This window comes from Berghia stephanieae, chromosome 12 (genome assembly GCF_034508935.2).
Source record: "Berghia stephanieae isolate SIO BIC M18660-M18661 chromosome 12, UCSD_Bste_1.3, whole genome shotgun sequence".
Lineage (NCBI taxonomy): Eukaryota > Metazoa > Mollusca > Gastropoda > Nudibranchia > Aeolidiidae > Berghia > Berghia stephanieae.
The window spans coordinates 36,539,962-36,547,545 of NC_088371.1; the positions used below are offsets into that span (position 1 = coordinate 36,539,962).

Genomic DNA, 7,584 nt, shown 5'->3' on the forward strand with positions numbered 1-7,584 from the left:
TTCAATAGTCGATGTGACTCCGCCCAGCAACGAGAAGCCTGGTTCTAAATAAAGAAAATCTGTATTTTTTGTTATTCATTGCTGGCTAGAAATTTTTCACATGTCATGTGATCAGACTGTAAAAAAAGTCAAAACATGATCAGATTTATAATGTTTTTCTCCTCTGGATACACTTCTATGCTCGTGGGAGAAATATTTCATAAGGGCGTCCTCCATTGTTTCGATAGTTTAAGAGCCAGTTACTAAGTTTACCATGCGTCATTACGAGGGAAGTGACGTTACGACTGTTGAATCCTATTACAATGGAGCCCAGGAGCGAAGTGGCCGAGTGATTAGGCATTGCACTGGGGCCCGGAAGGTCCGGGTTCGAGACCCGCCTACTGCTACGAAAATTTCGTAGAACTACGAATGTTTGGATCCTAATTGAAAATTATAATTTAAAGGTCTTTAATTCAATAAATTTTCTTGAAAACAAAGTTTTTGTAGTCAGAGCCAGTATAGATAGTATGCGCTTGGCTAGAAGCTCATAACATTGCCATCCGGAAGTATAACGGACCAACAACAAAACGTGTGTATCCATGAACGTTTTTTTGTCGGGTTAATACAGTTCAGTGAGCATTACTCATAAACGCGGATGGCAAAAAAACAATAACAAAGACCTGATGACGTCTCTTCGAACTATCTATATGAAGGAGTTTAAAGTATTATTTTAATGTATTTAAACAACAACAAAAAGGGAAATTTTAAGGGTAGTTATAATGTCTACTATGTTATAATCGCTGAAAACTACGAATTTTTCCCAACTTCAAGTAACCGGGTCTGGGCGGTTAAAGTGAAAAATGATAAGGATTAGAAAATATAAATTATTTAAAATTGTATTAAATTGGACCCATCCATTTGAATGAAGGCAGTTATTTACTCTGTTTCGATGCTACTGGCAAACTTATTTGTCTAGTTTACCCACTATTATATCGATTAGGTTATATATATATATATTAAAATATATATATATATATATATAATTTTATATATTATATATATGTATATAAATTGTCACTCACATTATATATGGCCAAGACGTACGTTTCTGTGGCTTTCGTCCACGTCTTCAGTCGTATAATGTCCGAAGAGACATATTTAATATATATATATATATATAATATATTATATAATAAAATAAAATATATATATATAAATTTGTCTATGTGTGTGTGTGTGTGTGTGTATTCCTGTCGACTGCCGAGATCCCAGCACCATGGAAACAACCGTATAATCAAATTCTGAGAATGTTTCTCTATTTTAGAACATATATAACAAAAATCTCTCCCCTCTCCTCTCTCTCTCTCTCTCTCTCTCCCCTCTCCTTTTTCTCTCCCCCTCTCTCTCCCCTCTCTCTCTCTCCCCTCTCTCTCTCTCTCTTTCTTTATATGTGTATGTGTGTGTGTATCAAATGACTCCACAACAAAAATAGAAGAGGAAACTAAGAAACACATAAAGATAATAACTGTCGACGGGGTGTTCCTTGAATAGCGATGATAATAAATGTTTATAGTAGGTTGTGATATCATAGATGGTATGTTTATCTCGTTGGATAGGTACAGATGCCAAGGACATGACACCAGCCAGGTAAGAACTAGGAATCAAGATGAGATATCCAGACCTGCCTGAGTACTACGAACATTTCGTAGAAAATACAAAATTTTTTTGGCTCCAGCTACAGAACTGCATTCTCCTCTTTGACTCAATAAATCTTATTGAAAAGGAAGTTACTTCCTCAGAAATTATATTATTCAGAACTTTGGAGCATTTTTTGGATCCTGCTGAGGGCATATTATTTATTTTATAATGCTATTAACGTGACTTTTCTTTCTGTTTTTTTTTTCCAATGGATAACTACGAAATTTTGAAATTTCCAGTTGCAGTTCTGGATATCAGACTAGAATAGAATCGCCGTCATGGGACAAAAGGTCGCACATCGGTAATCGGGTTAAATGGAGTTATAGATAGACACTGTCATATTCTTGAGCCCAATAGGAATGAGATTGGCAGAAGAGTAGCGTCCCTTGATTGGACGTCACCTTACAGAGAGAACGTCAATTTGGTTTGAAGTGTCTCAAGCCGCTTTCACCGGAAGCGAGGACGAGAGACTCATGCGCACAACCGACATGACGTTCTCTCTCTAATAACTTTTCCGCCGGTGACGTCCACAGACTATGGTGACGTCCAATCAAGGGACGCTACTCTTCCTCTAATCTCATCCCTATGCACACTTTTCTTCTGGGGTTCGTGACTCTTAAATCAATTAATTTTTGTTTTAAAATTATCATTATGAAAATAAGATATTATACGGCTTGAATATTTAAAAGATTTAGGAGCAAATAGGTTGGGTTTGTTTGTTTTTTAACCTCTTGTAAAATTTGGGGGGTTTTTTTTCTCCCGATTTAAGTCTCTTAAGAGTTCAAAGTATTGTATGTGCATAGACGATATCCAGACTTGCCTACTGTAACGAAAATGTCGCAGAATTACGAATTTTTGGGTCCTAATTGGCAACTATATAAAGATTTTTAATTCAATAAACTTCTTGAAAACGAAATGTTGTTGCCAGAGATAGTATATAAAGGAGTAGTTTAAAGCATTCATTAAATGTATTTAAACACAATTGGTCAGTTTTTATTGGTAGTTATAGTATCTGCTGTGTTACTTCCCCTGAAAACTACGATTTTTCCCCAATACCAAATTGGCAGGTCTGCGATATCTCACTGGCACCTTGAAATAAAACACCTGCTGTGATAAACGAAGAGCTTTTACTCTGTGGTGATGACTATCGGATAGGAGGGGGGAGGAGGAGGAGGAGGAGGAGGGGGAGAAGGAGGAGGAGGAGGGGGAGAAGGAGGAGGAGGAGGAGAAGAAGAAGGAGAAGAAGAAGAAGAAGAAGAAAAGAAAAGAAGAAGAAGAAAGAAAGAAAAGAAGAAGAAGAAGAAGAAGAAGAAAGAAGAAGGAGGGAGGAGGAGGAGAGGAGGGAGGGAGGAGGAGGAGAAGAGAAGAGAAGAAGAAGAAGAAGAGAAGAAGAGAAGAAGAAGAAGAAGAAGAAGAAGAAGAAGAAGAAGAAGGAGGAGGAAGGAGGAGGAGGAAGAGAAGAAGAAGAAGAAAAGAAGAAGAAGAGGAGGAGAAGGGGAGGAGGAGGAGAGGGAGGAGGAGAGGAGGAAGTGAGGAAGAAGAGAGAGGGAGAGAGAAGGTGGAAGAGGGGGGGGGGGGGGGGTGGGGGGTGGTGGGGGGGGGGGGGGGGGGGGGGGGGGGGTGGGGGGGGGGGGGGGGGGGGGGGGGGGGGGGGGGGAGGGAGGGTAAGGGCGAGAAAGGAAGAAGCGCCCAGCGCGAACCGGATGTTACAAAAAAAAGAGAGGATGGAGAAAGCTAGAGAAAAGGAAATAGAGAGTGGGGGAGATAAGATAGAGGAGATTAGAGAGTGTTTGAGTGTGGTGTGTGTGTGTGTGTGTGTGTGTGTGCGTGAGAGAGAGAGAGAGGGAGAGAGAGAGTGAGAGAGAGAGAGTATCAAGTAGAGAGAACAGGAAACATTTTACGTGATCGTGAGATCCTATATAGATAGTATGCGCTTGGCTAAGAAGCTCATAACATTGCCATCCGGAAGTATAACGGACCAACACAACAAAACTCTGTGTAACCATGAACTTTTATAGTCGGCTAATACAGTTTAGTGAGAATCACTCATAAACGCGGATGGCAAAATACAATAACAAAGGCTTGAGTGACGTCATCTTCGAACTATCTATAGCGATATCCATCCGAATTTAGGAGAGAAAATGTAAGTAGAGAGAGCCTTTTCAAAGGACTTTATTATTATTTCCTTCGGCCACAGACAGGAAAACACGACCCTTCAGCCTTCAGTCATCGCAAACCGGGTTCTGTGCCCAACCACCAGACCACAAAAATCAGACTTCGGAGCCACCATTAGGCCCATGGAGCGGGAATTTATCCCGGTTTCTATTATATCGTGAAACGGATAATACCAATCACTTGCTATACACATATTTTTATTCATTTATCATTCAATCGTCGGAATGTACGCCTAATTTTTATTTCAAAATGGAAGTGAAGTATATATTGTTCCTATTCATATTCTAAAGCGCAGCTCTGGTTATAGAGCTGCTCCTTTTTTTATATATATACATCCTATTTCCATTGTATTTTTATCTTATTGTGTAAATTATAACACGTCTGTACAAAAAATTTCCTTTTTGGGATGCAATAAAGTATTATTGTTATTATTATTATTATTATTATTATTATTATTATTATTATTATTATTATTATTATATTATTATTATTATTATTATTATTATTATTATTATTATATATTATTAATACCCTTTGGATAAGATGCTGGTCTATCGCAAAGTCGTGCTTTCCGACAAATCTAACAGATCCAGCTACCCAATCACTGCTGGGTGGGCAGGGAGGGTAGACAAGGGGGGGGGGGGGGGGGGGGGTCGGGAAAAAAATCTCGACGACTTCACCCTTGATTGATATCTCGTTCCCTTTGCGAGTGAAGCGAGTGCTCTACCAACTAATCTATCGGGGACCCCCTACCCCCCCCCCCCCCAGCCCTCCCCCCCCCCTCCTCCTCCATACCAAAAGCCACACATTATACCAGAATAATAAGATACCCATCGCCCAGACACGGTATTATCTACGTCGGGCTGATGCAGATGCCTAAATTATAGGGTGTTTGGAAGTTTAATTTTACTCGAAATGCGAATTAAAAATTTATTTTTTTTTAATTACAGTATTACAATTTTTAAAGTTTGTTTTTGTTTTGTTTCTTTTGTTGTTGTTCTTTTATCATTTATTTTTAATTTATTTTATGATTTTATTTTTGCCTATTTATTCATTATTTTGTTTATTAGTTTTGTGGGTTTTTTGTTTTGTTTTGTTTTGTTTTTTTTGTTTGTTTGTTTGTTTGTTTGTTTGTTTGTTGTTTTTTTTTTTTTTCAATTTATCGAAATTATACCCATTCTCCTCAATATAACTTTAAAAACTTACCTGAATGTTAACATCTGAACCAACACGATGGGAGTCCCAATAGCTCACTGGGTAGAGCACTCGCTTCACACACAAAGCAACCAGGATCGATCCCGGATGCAGCCGAGATTTTTATTTCTGACCGGCCCTCAACCGCCCCTTGTCCACCCAGCAGTGAACGGATAGTTGGGTCTGTTAGATCTGGCGGAAAGTACTTTGCGATTGACTGGCGTGCTATCCAGAGGATAGGAAGCAATTATTATTATTGTATATATAAAGCTATAGAAACCGGGGAAAACTCCGGCTTCCACGGCCTAATGGCTCTGAATGTCTACTTTTAAATCTCCACAGCATTATCGTGTTTTGAGGTGTTACTGACGTATACTTATTAGCAGGTCTGATAACCCGAATTATTGTTATGGGCTCGTTGTTGTAATGGAAGTAGCCTACCCTCAAGCCAACGCCAATAAATATTCTCCATTAATACAATCACAACAATAGATTAAATCAAGCCAATCATTCCGTTCGGTTATCAGACCTGAAAATGTGTACACGTTGTTCACTTGTTAGAAAAGTGTTATGAATATGGCTCATTAACATACATATCTCAAAAACATATACATATATATTTATACATTAAGTTACTTACCCTTTTGATCGATTGAGTGAAAATAAATCAGTTCTTTTTTTTTCTTTTTTTTTTTTTTGGTAATCAAAGATTTTTAAACTGAAAACTCCTGTTGTAAAGTAGGTATAATGAAGAACACGAAATTCAAGCTGACACTGTTTTACTGTAGAATCTGCTCACAGTCACAAATCAAAACAAAAAAAATTCTGCTCTCTGCATTCTTATACTATTTATTTACTTCTTTATTTTTTACTTATTCATTAATCCAATAATTAATTCGTTTGTCTAATTGGGTATTTTTAATCCACTCGCTTCCCGAATTGAATCTGTTTCGATTCTATGTTAAAATTCTCTTTCACAATATAGGTATATATAGGAATATCACTTAATCACTCTGAATCCGGTTACAAAGGATAGATAAAACACATTAATCACAAATTTATGTATTTTTTTATGATAAGAAAATTCGTTAAAATTCCGTATCTAATTCCGAGTAGCTTATTGAGTTCAGCGATAAAACGCGTAGGTATTATAATAATAATAATAATAATAATAATAATAATAATAATAATAATAATAATAATAATAATAATAATAATAATAATAATAATAATAATAATATCCTTGTAACTTAGAAAATATTGCTACAAAAAATGCGTTAAATAGTTCCTTCTTCTTCTACTTCTACTCTTCCTTCTCCCCTCTTTCCACAGGTGCTAGCGTTTTGAAGATGAGGTGGTATGTTAAGTCCTGTTAATGTTTACAGTCGGTATTCAATCAAGACACGGGATTCACCTGGTGTGAGCTGTTGGTGTGAGCGGCTGCTGTTCATGCACCGTTCTCTATTTTAACGCACATGTCCTGCCTGCCTGTTTGAGCAGAAAAGGGAGTGCTTATAATAATTATGTAGAGGGCGGGAGGTTAGCGGTGGATGTTGCCATGCCATGCTGCTAGTCGCGGCCAGATTATTATAATATGTAAATGTGACCTACCGTGTTAATCTAGTGTTAAGTCGAAGTGAACCAGATTATTTAAAAAGAAAAAAGAAAAAAAAAAGAATTTTACTTGAAAAAGGTTAACATAATATAGACTGTAGTATCCACTTGGCTAAGAAGCTCACAACATTGCCACCCGGAAGTATAACGGACCAACACACAAAACTGTGTGCAACCATGGACATTTATAGGCAGGTTAATACAGATTAGTGAGAATAACTCATAAACGCGGATGGCAAAAAACAATAACAAAGACCTTGGTGACGTCAACTCAGAAATAACTATCTATAGATAGTATGAAGATGACGTCACTCAGGCCTTTGTTATTGTTTTTGCCATCCGCGTTTGTGAGTTGTTCTCACTAAACTGTATTAACCAGACTATAAAAGTTCATGGTTACACAGAGTTGTGTGTTGGTCCCTTATACTTCCGGATGGCAATGTTGTGAACTCCTTGGCCAAGCGCATTCTATCTATAGATAGTTCGAAGATGACGTCACTCAGGCCTTTGTTATTGTTTTTGCCATCCGCGTTTGTGAGTTGTTCTCACTAAACTGTATTAACCAGACTATTAAAGTTCATGGTTACACAGAGTTTGTGTGTTGGTCCGTTATACTTCCGGATGGCAATGTTGTGAACTCCTTGGCCAAGCGCATTCTATCTATAGCCTGACACTGACCATAAAATGACGTCAAATTGCCAGTCTTTGGCCACAAAAGAAAACAAATCGTGAGTTGTATTCAATAGTTCAACCAATGAAATAACTTGTTTCCTTGAGCACTACTAACGACAACTCACTAGACGCTACACACACCTAAAAAATGACGTCAAACTGTCTATTCGAACTATTGAATACAACTCATGATTTGTTATCTTTTGTGACAAAAGACTGGCATTTTGACGTCATTTTTTGGTCAGTATCAGG

At 37.6% G+C, this 7,584-nt stretch overlaps 1 protein-coding gene across 1 annotated transcript in view; it reads right to left on the reverse strand.

The window, feature by feature from the left end:
- LOC144958110 (thyrotropin-releasing hormone receptor-like) overlaps nucleotides 1-6,479 on the reverse strand; it is a 51,884-nt gene extending 45,405 nt beyond the window's left edge. Inside the window, exon 1 of the mRNA XM_078889769.1 lies at nucleotides 5,687-6,479. The gene's annotated coding sequence lies outside the window, so the exon portion shown is untranslated. The remainder of the gene's footprint in view (nucleotides 1-5,686) is intronic.
- Between the last annotated feature and the right edge of the window lie 1,105 nt (nucleotides 6,480-7,584).